Source organism: Ictidomys tridecemlineatus, chromosome 9 (genome assembly GCF_052094955.1).
Source record: "Ictidomys tridecemlineatus isolate mIctTri1 chromosome 9, mIctTri1.hap1, whole genome shotgun sequence".
Lineage (NCBI taxonomy): Eukaryota > Metazoa > Chordata > Mammalia > Rodentia > Sciuridae > Ictidomys > Ictidomys tridecemlineatus.
Genome location: NC_135485.1, coordinates 95820 through 110360, shown reverse-complemented (window position 1 = coordinate 110360; position 14541 = coordinate 95820). Strand labels below are relative to the sequence as shown.

General features: G+C 41.0%; 1 pseudogene; it reads left to right on the top strand.

The window, feature by feature from the left end:
- Positions 1-2753: 2753 nt before the first annotated feature.
- LOC101969071 (neugrin-like) lies at positions 2754-4549 on the top strand (annotated as a pseudogene).
- Positions 4550-14541: the final 9992 nt, after the last annotated feature.

The window sequence follows — 14541 nt, the reverse complement described above, 5'->3', positions numbered from 1 at the left end:
TGCACATACTAGCCCAATCTGCTGGCGTCATGTCCAAGTTGATAATGGATTCGACCATACTTACAGTGAAGGGTGCTTGAGGACCATAGGTTGTTACAGCCTTTTTTGGCTGCTTCACTATTTTGAAATCTAGAGCATGGTGAATTTGTTGCCCTCCTGTCCTCTCAAATACAGGGCATGCTAATCTTTGAGGTCCTGTGTCAGGATCCCATCTATCAACTACGGGGTTTGGGGGCCACCCAGAATATGTTGTCCCCATAGGTGGAGCTGTTGGTTGGACACTTATGCCCTCTGGTGATAGAAAGGTGTTAGTAGCAGCCTCCTGTTGTAAATTCTCTCCTGATAGCCCTTCCTCCTTTAAACTTTCTTCCTCTGTCTGACTAGCTCAAAAGACCTTCTCTTTTAATTGATCTAACATGTCTTCTACCATAGTCTGAACTGAAGGCTTTGGACTAGGCAAACAAAATCATGTCATCATCCACAATGGCAATGTGCCAACTGGCAGAGTTTCTGGGTTTTTCTTTTCCCTCTCCCTTAAATCTTCACCATGATGGTCCCTTGTAATATATTCAACAACTCCTCTTTAAAAAGCCATGGGCTACATTTTTGTATCGTATCAACGTATGCCCTCACTGTTCTTGGTTTTACTGTGGTGCCTCCTTCCTTTAGCAATTTACTTAACACTCTTTTGGTTTGTTTTTTACTAATTTCTGATCTCATATTTCTACTATAAAGATAACACAACCCAATAAGATATCACAAAACAAAACCGAAACAGAATGAATCAAAAACGGAACAAAACTGCATTGTATCAATTTTCCTATTTTCTTGAAATGTATATTCGTGGTCTATCTTTATCTCTTCCTCAAGGTTGAACAACTTTTCTAGCATCCTATTTATTTCTAGGGACAGGCAGCTTGAAACAGAAATGTAACAAATCAAAACAAGAACACATTTTTTTTTTGGAAATGGTCACCCATTCTCTCACCCTGCCCTCAGGGGTGAGAAATTTCACTTACCCCCAAGCTTCAGGCGTTCCCTGCATGGGCCACCAAATGCTGCAGTCTGGCTGGGCACAAAATAACTGAGCCACCACGAGGCACTTGTAGGTTCAAACAGGAACTACTTTATTGCCAGAACCCCACCAGAACACTCCCCAACTCCTCAGAAAACCCACGAGAACCAACGGGAATTCCATGGGAACTCCACGAGAACTTAAAAGTAGCGGGCACTCGAGGTAGCAGGAGCCGCCCCACTGCTGGATAGCAGAGGTTTATATATACAACTGATTACGCTGGCGTTACTTCTCAACCACTCCTTCTGGCAAAATGCCAGGCGCCATCCCGACCTGGTTGTGGCTCTCAACATCATGTGATACTGGGGATTGAACCCAGGGCCTCACATATGGCATGCAAATGCTCTACCCATGAGCTATACCCCATCCCTTTAAAACTCTTCCATGCTGGCCTTGAAATTGCAATCTCCCTGCCTCAGCCTTTTGAGTAATTAGGATTCTTGGCATGCAATACCACACTTGGTAAAAATTTAATTTTATAAATTCCATGCTATCAATATTTTCTTCTGCCAATTTAATTTTAGTATTGTGTGTTAAAACTCATCACCAAGGGCTAGGGATATAGCTGAGTATTATAGCTGAGGTTATATGTAGCTGAGGTTGTCCAACATGTGTGCAGCCCTGCATTTGATCCCCAGTTCCATAAAACACACACAGTTACCATTCTCTAAGATTACATTGATTTTCTTTTGTTTCTGTTTAATTTTTTTTTCTCTCAAATTTTAGTTATGGACGATTCTGAGTCAAGTTTTGTGGAAATTTCGGTTTGCATATACATTCATTTAACTGAATATAGTTTCCAAAAGCTTGTTCAATCACCACTTTTTGACATAGTGTTTAATGAGTTTCATTTCCACTTGAATTTCCAAAATTATGGCCTTGAATAATCTGGATACAGTACAGAAGTTCATCTATTTCCCAGGAATGCCAAAAGGGGACACAAGTGCACCTCTAACTGCAGTGTCCTGCACTGAGTCCCAGCAGCCACCAGAGGGCATGTCACCTTCCTGGACCCCGTGGTAACATGCTTCTGACATGGCGATGTGATAGGGCTAACATGTTATTTATATGCAGCCTCTAATGCTAATGCATTATTCTTAGTGACTTTTGATACTAACGTGTCCACATGGGGTCTCTGATACTAATATAGTGCCCATAGCTTTATTACATTCAGCCCTATCTTCTTTAACATTAGTATAATGTCCACATTGTAGCCTCTAATGTTAATGTAATATCCATTTTGTGGCCTCTAACAGTAATATAATATTTGTATGGGGGCCTTAGATGATAATATAATATCAGAATCATACTCTCTAACAGGAATAAAATATGTACACTGTGCCCTCATAACACATAATTACTGCCCTGTGGTTTTTAATATTAATGTAATGTCCAAACTGAGGCCTGTGATACTAATACAATATCTACACTGTGGCCTCTAATATTAATATAATATTAACATTTTTGTTCGTGTAATATCCATATTATAGCATCTAAGACTTATGTAATATCTGTCCAGTGGACTTCAGCGCTAATATAATCTCCATAGTAAAGTATCTAAACCTGATATAATAGCTGTCCTGTGGTCTTTCATTAAGAATGTGGTATCTATAATATACAATCTGAAACCAATATAATAGCTGACCTTTGATCTTTAATACTAATATAATATACATGCATGGCCTTAAACTACTATAACAGGTGCCCTGTGGACTTTAATACTAATGTAACATCTACATGATGAAATCTGATTCCCATATAAAACTGACCTTTGACTAATATAATATCCATACTATAGCATATAAAACTCATAAAATAGGAAGGTGGCTTACTTCGCCAGTAAGGCGGTCACCCTCAGCCTATTGCTGGGTGGCCGAGTCCGTACTGCTGTCCCTGCTACGGGTTCGCCACCCCAGGGCTGGCGGGCTCAGGCCCTATGTGCCGAGAGCTGGACGGATTCCGACTGGGAGCCAGGGGAGCGGGAGCTGCAGGAGGTAGAGAGGCCAGCTCCTTTCCCGCCCCAGCCTGAAGCCGGCCTTGGGCCTCAGCGCTTCGAGCCGCGCCCCCCAACGCCAGGCGTCCTCCACTGGGACTCTATACTATAGTTTCTTCTTACCTGTTGTTAGCAGCGGCGTTGGTACAGATGTTCAGCTCCCTTGGGACACAGTTCCTTCGCTAGTGAGGTATATTTCGTCACACTTTTAGATAGTTCAGCATGCTTACAGGAGATTATTGTTGTAGGTGTTAGATTTTGGGGTTGGTGCACAGAGTGGTGTTAAGCTGGCAAACGTGGCCCCTGGCCTTTACTGACACAAAAGAGGGCTCTTGGTGATTTAGCCCGAGACTTTTCAAACACCCATCTTGCTTCTACGCGTGGCTTCTGCCATTGGCTGTCTCCCCCAGCACCCTGAAACGGCAGAAAAAAGCAATTCAATTCCAGAAAATTCGGCAAATGGAGGTGCCAGGTGCCCTGATATGGGAAGCCATGGAGCAGATACGGTATTTACATAAGGAATTTGCTGAGTCCTGGTCAGTTCCCAGATTGGCTGAAGGTTTTGATGTCAGCATCGATGTTATCCGAAGGGTTTTACAAAGTAAATTTGTACCCACTTTGGAACAGAAACTGAAGCAGGATCAACAAGTCCTTAAGAAAGCTGAGTTTGCCCACTCACTCCCGCAGCTCTAGGGCTCTAGAGATACCGTGAAGCCACTGCTGCAGGCCACTCTGTGTCAAACTCTTTGCTGATGCCAGGGGATGAAGTCTCATCTGAAGGTCAGCACCACAGCACAGCTTTGACAGTGATAGAATCAAAAACTCACAGTACAAATGCACTGAGACAAAAGGAAAGGAATAAAGGAACCCAGGGCTTGAAGAAGAAAAGCTTTGTGCCTATCACTGCAGCCTTAGGTCATCAGAGAGAGCTGCAAAAATACTCCAGTGATTGTGTAGGCACCAGAAGAACTGACAGTAATGGATTGCCAAGTGATGAGAAACTGGAAATGTTGAAGACAGGGGAGCTTCAGAACCAGAACTTCAGCAGCAGAGTGGTGCAGAGGGGATGGGAGTTCTTTGACAGCAATGGGAACTTCCTGCACAGAATCTGAGTTGGGGCCCAGCTTGTGGAGATGCCATGTGAAACAGCTAGACTAATATATTTGGAGCTGCCAAGATTTCTGCATGTGGATATCTACTTTGAAATAGGAGGAATTTGATGAGCCTGGAATATGGATAGAAAGAGCTGCTTGGTTATTCAAGCTTCTTGGATCACTGCTCCCAGTCTGACCTGTGTATCTTCAGTATTCTCCTTTTTGCTTAACTTCTGTATGAAAAAATATCCTTTTTGCTTAACTTCTGTATGTTGAAGATCAGTATTGTTTCTGTGATACTTGCAATAATATGTTTGGGAGGAAGTGAAAAGTTTCCTTTTTGACCTCATTTCCTTCTTGATCATTAAACACTAACAGTTAGTAAAATGACTCTTTTGTTTTCCTTTGGTGCAAAAATAAAATGTAGCAGTTCGTGTTGCAAACAAAACAAACAAAACAAAACTAACAGAATAGCAGACTTGAAACCTATATCAATCATGATATTTATATCATAGCATATAAAACTAGTATAATAGTATAGTATGATAATTTGTCTGTAGCCTTTAACATTAATATTAATATTATATTAATGACCTCTCAAACTAATGTAATAGCTGCTCTTTGGCCTGCTAATACTAATATTGTATCCATAATATAGCATCAAAAACTGGCATAAGAGCTGCCTTTTGGCATTTAATAGTAATATAGAACTCATAATACAGCATCTAAAACTGATATTATAGCTGCCTTGTGGCCTTTGATACTAATATAATATTTATACTGAGGCCTCTAAAATAATAATAATAGTTTCCTGTGGACTTTAATGCTAATATGATAAAAATGCTGCAATTTTATTAGTTTTATCATATTAGCAGTATGGTACCTAGAATACCATAATAGATGCCCTGTGGTATTTAATAATAATAATAATATCCATACTATAGCACCTAAAACTAATACAATAGGTACACAGTTGCTGCCCCTGACCCACGTGAGCATCTGAACTCAAGGTCACTCGTGTGAATTTCCAGGGACACCAAATAAAATGCACACACACACTTTACCTTTAAACAAGTTTCAGGATGACTCCTCTACTCTTGGCCTCAAGCTCCCCAAATGGGAGAGTGAGGGAAAGTCATGAGAGGCTGGCTAGAGAGAGCGAGCACATTTGGAAGTGGGCTTTTATTAGGAGGACACTTATTCTTAGGAAGTTCCATCCAGAAAAGGTCAGAAGGGGCATGTGAGTGTAATTCGACCCAAGGGGCTGTAGGGTGACAAACCTATGTCTGAAGATATGTCCTCAAACTTCTGGGACCAGGGAAATGTATAGGTCACTATGAGATGTAGTGATGGTCAAAGCTTCTCTGCTCTGGGACAGAAGACACAAATCATTCAGAGTGACCTCCCACACCCAGTGGTTTTAGTACTAAAGATATATTATACCCTCTATAACTAATATAATGACATCCTATTAGAATATCCATACTAAAGCATTTAAAATAATTATGATAGTTGCCCTGTGGTCTTTATATGAATATTATAGTTATACTATAACACCCAATACTAATATAATAGCTGCCTTGTGGTCTTGTAATATATTATAATCTTAATATGATATCCATACTGTTGCATCTAAAACTAATATAATACCTGAGCTGTGGCCTATAATACTTATGTAATTTCCATCTCAAGCACATAAAACATATAGTAGCTGCCCTATGGCCTTTTAAAAATATTTTTTAAAGTTGTAGATGAACATAATACCTTTATTTTATTTACTTATTTTTGTGTGATACTGAGGATCAAACCCATTGCCTTATGCATGCCAGGCAAGTGTTCTACCACTGAGTGACAACCCCAGGCCCTGCCCTGTGGCCTTTAATATTAATATGACATAAAAATTATAGCCCCTGAAATTAATATATAAGCTGTCCTGTGCTTTTCAATACTGATATTATATCCATCCTATGGCTTCCCTCTGCCCTTTAATATTAATATAATAACCTTGTGATAGCATGTAAAAGTAATATAATAGCTTCCCTATAGACTTCACTATTAATATATCATCCATACTATGACCTCTAAATCTAATATAATAGCTGTCCTGTGGCCTTTGTTACTTATATGATCTCCATAATATGGCATAGAAAACTGATAAAATAGCTGCTCTGTGGCATTTGCTATTAATATCATTTCCATATTATATCATCAAAAACAGATATCAGAGCCATTAGAGGCCTTTAATACTAATATGACATCCAAACTATAGTACCTAAAATGAATATAATAGCTGGTCTGTGGCCTTTAAATCTAATGTGATATCCATACTATGGCATCCAAAACTAATATAGTAGCTCCCCTGTAGCTTTTAATACTAATATGATATCCCTGTTATGGCCTCTAAACCAAATGTAATAGATATTACATTGTGGCCTTCAATATTAATATGACACCTTTTCTATAGCCTGTGAAGCCAATATAATAACTTAACTCTCTGGTGGATTTTAATATTTAATATATATGATATAGAATCTGAAACTGATGAACAGGTGCTCTGTAGCCTTTAACATTAGCATGATATGCTGGGGTTGAAGCTCAGTGGTAGTGCACTTGCCTGGCATGTGTGAGGCACTGGGTTTGATTTTCATATAAACAATAATAAATGAATAAATGAATAAATGTCTACATGTAAATAAATAAATGAATAAAGGTCTATCAATAGCTAATAAAATTTTAAAAATATTAGCACGATATTTATAATACATTAAGCTAGTATAATATTTGCTTTGTAGCCATTAAACTAATGACATTTATGCTATACTATTGAAATTAATATATCAACTGTCATGTTGACTTTAATACTAACATGTTATTCATACTTGAACACCTAAAAGTGACATAATTCTTGACCTGGGCCTTTAATACTAATATGATATCCATGCTAGAACATCTAAAACTGATATAATGGCTGCCCTGAGATCTTCAAAACTAACATAATATCCATCCTATAGTATTCAAAGCTAATATAAGAGCTGCCCTGTGGCCTTTAATAATATAATATAATACTAATATGATATTCATATTATGTCATCTTAAGCTGATAAAATAGCTGCCCTGTGACCTTTAATATTAGTATAATATCATTCTGTAGCATCTGAATTAATATAATAGCTGTACTGTAGTCTTAACACTAAATTATATACATACTGCATCATCTAAAACAAATAATTGCCATGATGCCTTTAATACTAATGTGATATAATACTAGTAGAACATCTAAAACTGCTTAGTGTAGCATCTAAAAGTGATATAATAGCTGCCCTGTATCCTTGAATACAAATAAGATATATATACTCTATCATCTAAAATCAATATAATATCTCCCCTGTGGTCTTAATACTAATATAATAGCTGTCCTGCAGCCATTAGTACTAATTTGATTACCTGTTTTGACATCTAAAACTGATAACATAGCTGCCCTTTGGCCATTAGTATTAATAAATTCTCCATAATGTAGCATCTGAATCTTATATAATAGCTGCCAATACTATTATCATATCCATAATACTATCTAAATATAATATAATATCTAAAACTAATATAATAACTAAACTTTAGCCTTTAATACTAATGTAGTATGTTTACTGTAGCATTTTCAGTACTGTAAAACTTCTCTGTGGCATTTAGTATTAATATATGCATACTGTGGCTGCAGAATAGGATAGTATAGCTCTCCTGTAGCCTTTCATATTAGTATCCATACTACAGCATCTACATTAATATAATAGCTCCTCTGTGGCTTTAATATTGATGTAATGTTCATAATACTGCAAGTACAACTAATATAATAACTGCCCTGAGGTTTTAATACTATTACATTTTCCATACGCAGCATTTAAAATTAATATAATAACTTCCCTGTGACCTCTAATGTTAATAAAATATCCAAACTATATCCAATGAAAGGCAAATGACACACTCGAGATGGAAATTCAACCAAGAGATTTTATTGGGGGGCTGCCTGAAGGGGAAGAAAAGGAGAGGAAGAGAGCAGAAAAGGAAAGGAAGAATACAGAAAAGGAGAGGAAGAAAGCAGCAGCATGAGTCTGCAAGCTTCAGCTTAAGAAGGGTTGCTTTGGTGACGTGGTAGGTGCTGATTGGCATGGTGACTCAGGAACAGGTGCTGATTGGTACAAAACTGATATAATAGCTGCCCTGTAGTCTTTTATACTAAGTTAATATTCATGCTATAGCATCTCAAGCTAATATAATATCTGCCCTGTAGCCACTAATGTAATACCCATATGATTGCATCTAAAACTGATATAATAGCTGCCCTGTATCCTTTAATACCAATATGACATCCTTATTATAGCATCTTAAATTGATATGGTAGCTACTCTGTGGCCTTTAATATGATATCCATTTAATATGATATCTATAATATAGCATTTAAAATGGATATAATATCAGTCCTATGGCCTTTAGCCTTAAATTTAATAAAATCTCTATACTAAGTCTTCTAAAAGTAATATAATAGCTGCCCTGTGAACTTTGATACTATTATGATATCTAACTATAGCATCTAAAGTTAATATAATTTAACTAAATGCCTACAGCTCTGGCCTTTAATAGTAATATGATATCCAAACTATAGTACCTAAAATGAATATAATAGCTTAATACTAATAGGGTATACATAATATAGCATATAGAACTAATATAATAACTGAAGTTTTGACTTTAATACATTGTTTTTGATACTAGGAATTGAAACTAGGGGCATTTAACCCTATCCCCAGCCCTTTTTAAAATTTTTTATTTATTTTGATACAGGGTCTTGATAAATTGCTTGGGGACTCACTAAGTTGCTGAGGCTGGTCTTGAACTTATAATCCTCCTACCCTAGCTTCTTAACTCACTAGAATTACAGGCATATGCCACTGTCTGGCTGGACTTTAATACTAATACAGTGTGCATACTATAGCATCTTAAAGTACTGTAGGAGCTTCCTGTGACACTATTGTTAATATTATAACCATACTGTGCCTCTTAAGGTAATATTATAGCTCTCATGTGGCCTTTCATATTAATACAATATCCACATATAGCATCTAATGCTAATATACTAGCTGCCCTATGGCCTTTAATAATATCAACACCATGCCCCCTAAAACTGAAATGAGGGTTGGGGATGTGGCTTAAGTGGTAGAGTGCTTGCCTGGCATGCGTGCGGCCCAGGTTCAATCCTAAGCACCACATACAAAAACAAAGATGTTGTGTCCTCCGAAAACTAAAAAATAATTATTAAAAATTCTCTCTCTCTCTCTCTCTCTCTCTCTCTCTCTCTGTCTCTCTCTCTCTCTCTCTCTCTCTTTTAAAAAACTGAAATGATATTGCCCTGTGGCTTTTTAATACTATATAACATCCATACTGAAAGAAAGATCAAGGCTTGCTGTCAGAGAAAATGCCCGTTTATTGAGGCAGCTCTGCATATTTATAGAGCTGGGGATGGTCTGATGGTTGAAACAGTTAAATGATTTTGGCAGCTGGCATGAGGTGCTTTCTGATTGGTGGGTAAGGATCATGTGAGTCAGCAGACTCACCATTGGATGGCTCTTCTCAGGGGATGGGGAGGTTAGTCTTTGTAGCTGGGGGGACTCCCAACATTCCCCACTCTTTGTTATTAAATGATAGTGGGCATTGACTCATTCTGGCTGCTTCCTGCTGAGATGAGGTGGTGTGGGAGAAAGAGAGGAGGGAAGTAAGGAGCCCCCACAGGAGGGCAGAGAAGACCGGTATCAATGAAGGTTCCTTGCCACCACAGATCCATGATGATGTCAGTCCATTTGGGATAGGTCTTGACTGGAAGTATCATCAGTAGCTAGGAGTTTGTAATTCTTGAGGAGAAGCTGGTTAAAAGGTTGATTAGAAATTTTACCCACCTGAGTCTAAATGAACTTTATGATAGGGGGAAGGAACAGGCACAGGGAGTTTTTATAACCCAAATCTAATGGGGTCTCTGGGTCTGCAAGCTGCCTTGTTGGCACAAAGGGGGTTAAATATTCAACCTTGAGTGGGGGGTTGAGTGTTCAGCCTCAAGTGGGGGCTTGGGTGTTTGGGCTTGAAGCAAACAGGTGATAAAGAACCAGACAGAGGGTTTGAGAAGCCAGGTCATTCTGCAGCTAACTTTGTTTGGCATGCCCTGCAGACCAGCCTGTCCTGCATCTAACACCCTCAATTCCACTCTTTATTCCTAGTCCAATCTAGCTCCCTCCCCTCTCTATTAAGGCTGCTCTTCAAACTTTCTCCTACCTGGGTGTACCAGCTTGCTTCTTTCTTTGCCTTTCTTGAAGGTGGCCAAGGGGGGACGGTGGCCCATTGTTTCCATATTTCCCTTTGAGAGAAGTCAGATCTCTCCAAGTTTTATGTGAAACACCTCAACTTTAAATACTCATACTTGAAATTCTTACAAAACTGGGAGGGTAAAAAAAACACACATTTTCCTCCTTAGGCACAGAAGGCAACTGGTAAAGTGCTCTCTTATGATCACACTTATTCAGGGGTCACCATGCTCTGGACACCTAAGTGGTGTGTCAGAAGGACAACACACAAACTGTCCCACTACCGGCCAGATTCAAGCAAGTGTGCGGGGTCTGGCTGGAGGGGGCCCTTAGGGTCACTTGCCTTGAATCTTCAGACATAGGGTGAAGAGAGGACCCAAGTGGGGCCAGAAATGACAGGGAGCATTAACAAAAGTACTTAATGACAGGTGATGATCGTTGGCTCTTCTGATGAAGGTGTAGGAGTGCTGGGCTTAAGCCTGGAAATATGAATCCATGGGGTAAGTTGGTTATTAGGTAGTCTGAGTTTGGCAGCCAAGGGAGTGCACATAATCACCTGAGCAGGACCCTCCCATTTTGGTCTTAGAGGGGGCTTTTCCCCCGGTGGGCAATAGTAAACAAGTTGACAGATGTTAAAGAGGTAGGGTTTTGAGAGAGACTGGGGTCAGGAAGGAGGCAGTTTTGATAGTACCAGATTTCAGAGTGTAGATGGAAGAGGAGGGGCAGGCATAGGTTTCAGAGATGGGTAGGGGTTCTGTAGGCAGTCTGGGAGGAATGAGGGGACAGCCATACATGACTTAGAAAGGTGAGAGATTAGAAGTCTTCTTTGGCAAGGCCCTAAAGCGCAATAAGGCCAAGGGGAGCACCTTTACCCAGTCCAGGCTTAATTCCATGGTGAGCTTGGTGAGGGTCTCTTTAAGGGACTGATTAATCCTTTCAACCATTCCAGAAGCCTGGGGGTGGTAAGGGCAATGGAAATGCCAAGAGAGTGATAGTGCATGAGCCAGTCCCTGAGTTATCTGTGAGGTGAATTCTGGGTCATTGTCTGATTGGATAGAAATGGGCATTCCCCAAACAGGGGATTATGTGAGTCAACTACCGTAGAGGCCTGCTTGTTAGAAGTGGGAAAGGCTTGTTTTTTACTCGGGGCAGGTTGGTGAAATCAATCTACCAGTCTGCAGCTGAGGTATGACTGCTGGCCTGATGAGAAGGGAAAGGTTTAGATTTTAATGGAGTATTGGTATTGGTTCTCTGGCAGATCTAACAAGTGGAAGTGATCTGTTGTAGGAGGGTCTTATCGTGTGGAGAAAGGGTGAAAAAGGAGTGAAGAAAAGTAGTGAGACTCTGTGGGATAGAATGGAATAGAGAGTGAAGAAACTGGAAGAGTTGTTGGGGATCTTTGGGTCAATCCCCAGTGGTAACGAAGAGTAGAGTAGAGGAGGTAAAGCTCTGTAGGGCGGCTGATCGGGCCGCTTGATCAGCCTTGGAAGGAGTTAGTTTGGTGGGCCTTGCAATGGATCATTCTCAGTTGGGAAGACAGCCTGGATGCTCATAGTAGGCTAGAAATAAGTGTGGAATTAATGTCTTCCATCCCTCTGGTGGTCAATAGCCCCCTTTCTTCCAAAAGGCTGCATGGGAGATCTGTATATAGGGAGAGGGTTTTTTCCTCTGCTAGCTTGCATGCCCTTGTGGCAGCTATGAGTTTAGCTTGTTGGTTGGTGGTATTGGGTCGGAGAGGTTTGGCCTTTATGATAGATGAGAGGAAAAGGACAGCATTCCCTGCTACTTTAACCCCTTTGTATATAAAGGAGCTACCATTTGAGAACCAGACAAGGTCCGAAGAGGGTAGAGGTCCCTCAGAAATGGTGGTAGGGCAGGGTAAAATCGTCTATAATACCTCCAGGCATTTGTGGATGGGATCTTGTGAGGGAGAAGATGGGAGGAGGGAGGCAGGGTTTAATGGGGAGCAGTGCTGAAAAGAGATGGAGGGATTTTCAAGGAGAAACAAGGAGGGATAGAAACCTGGAAGGAGGAAGTGACTGTAGTTCCTTGTAAGTGAGAAAATCCTTTAGATGTGTGAGGAGATGAGATGGTTAGCAGGGAGCCAAATGTAAGCTTGTGTGCTTCTTTCTGGAGGTCATGGGCTGCTGCTAGGGCTCTGAGGCATGGGGGCCAGCTCCTGATGATGGGGTCGAACTGTTTGAATAGGTAGGCCACTAGTGCAAATGTGGGGCTATATTCCTGACCCAGAACACCCAGACTTTGTCCCTGTTTTTCAAGTACATAGAGGGTGATGGGTCAGGAGAGGTCAGGGGGATGCAGGGTGGGTGCCCACATGAGGGCCTTTTTGTAAAGGGCTTCCCTACTGCTGAGGGTAGGTGTTCATCTTGGGGGCCCTCAGCTATATTATATAGTGTCCTGGCAAGGAGGGAGAAATTCAAAAGTAATCCAGGCCCTGAAGTACCCAGCCAAACCCAAGAAGGAGAGTCATTTTTGGTCTTTGGGGTAGGTATAGACAAAATAAGCTGTTTTCTGTCTACTGTAATGGCCTTTTTCCCTTGAGAGATAGAGAACCCTAGATACATGCTATTTGGGCCTTTTGTGGAGAGGCCTGATATCCCTTTAAGGCCAAGAAATTAAGTAGGAGAACTGTGTCATCTGTTGAGCGCCCTTTGGATGGGCTAGAAGAATTTGTAGAGGTTTTCAAGAGGTGCAGAGAGCAGGATTGGATTGGAGCAAGAAGAAAGCCTGGAAATCCCTTAGAATGGAGGGATCCAGGGACCCAAAAAGGGGCCATCTGCCTTGGTTGTCTAAGGGATAAGTGGGCCAGGCCTGAGTGCTATATTTGATCCAAGAGGCATTGTAGGGGAGAGTCAACCAGCAGAGAGGACACATTACCCATGTAAGAAGGAGGAAAGAGGACACAGAGAAGGAGGAGACTGATTTATTGGCAAAAGTGGTGTCCTTGCTAGAGCCAAAATATCAGGAGTGCCTAAGTGGCAGGTTCGAGCTGCAGAGATTGGTCGTCACTGAATACTGACAGTCAAAGCTCTCGTCCTGGATGGAGCCGGAGCTGTGGGAGACCTTGGCCAAGGCTTTTCAGGATCCCTCCTGGAGAGGACAGATACTCCCAGGGCTGGAAAGAAGGGAGAAGAAGGGGAGGGTAAGCGTCTCTGTAGTGGCTGAGTCTTAAAGATGAGAGGACGAGTCCCTGAAGGCCACCACAGCCTTAAGGCTATGGTGAGGTGTTTTCCTCCCTGCAGGTGGGCAAAGAGATTTGCCAGATGATAATCAACATATTGCAAGAGGGTGGATTCGGGGCACTGAGGGTGGAAAGATTGGAGGTTGGAGGCCAAAGTGATGTGGACTATCTCGAAATCCCTGAGGAAGGACAGTCTAGGTTAAAGGCAAAAAGATTTATCCTTTAAATCTATGACTGAGAAGTGGGTGGCAGTGTGAGGGATCTGAGATAGCAGGGTGTATGGGTTGGAAACCAAAGGATGTGTGGGCCTAATGGAGGTGTTGTTGAGTTGTAGGTAGGACCCATTGGGCTTTTTTTACCACTAATATGGGAGTAAGGGGAATGAGCAGGATGGAGGTACCCCTTGCTAAGAAGGTCCTGAATAATAGGTTGTAGGCCCAGAAGAGCTTTTGTGGACAGGGGGTATTGAGCCTGATTGGGGAAGATGTTAGGATCTTTGAGATGTATGTTAACTGGTGGGCAGGAAATGGTGGAGGGGGTGTGGGTATCCCATACAATCGAGTCAACCAGGTTAGTATGGTATTTCATGTCAGCCTCACAAGTGGAGCAGAATGGCCAGGCCAGTCTTCTTCCAAAAGGGCCTGAAAAGATGAACAGGCCGATTCTGGGGCCTGACTGATGCCAGGAGCCCAGATGTTGATTGTTGTATTAAATTTAGAGAGAATATCTTGGCCGAGCAAAGGAACTGGACATTGGAGCATAACTAGGAACATCCGAGAGAATGGGAAGTTGTCTATGGAACAGAGTAATAGGGGAGTCTTTCTTGGATAGAT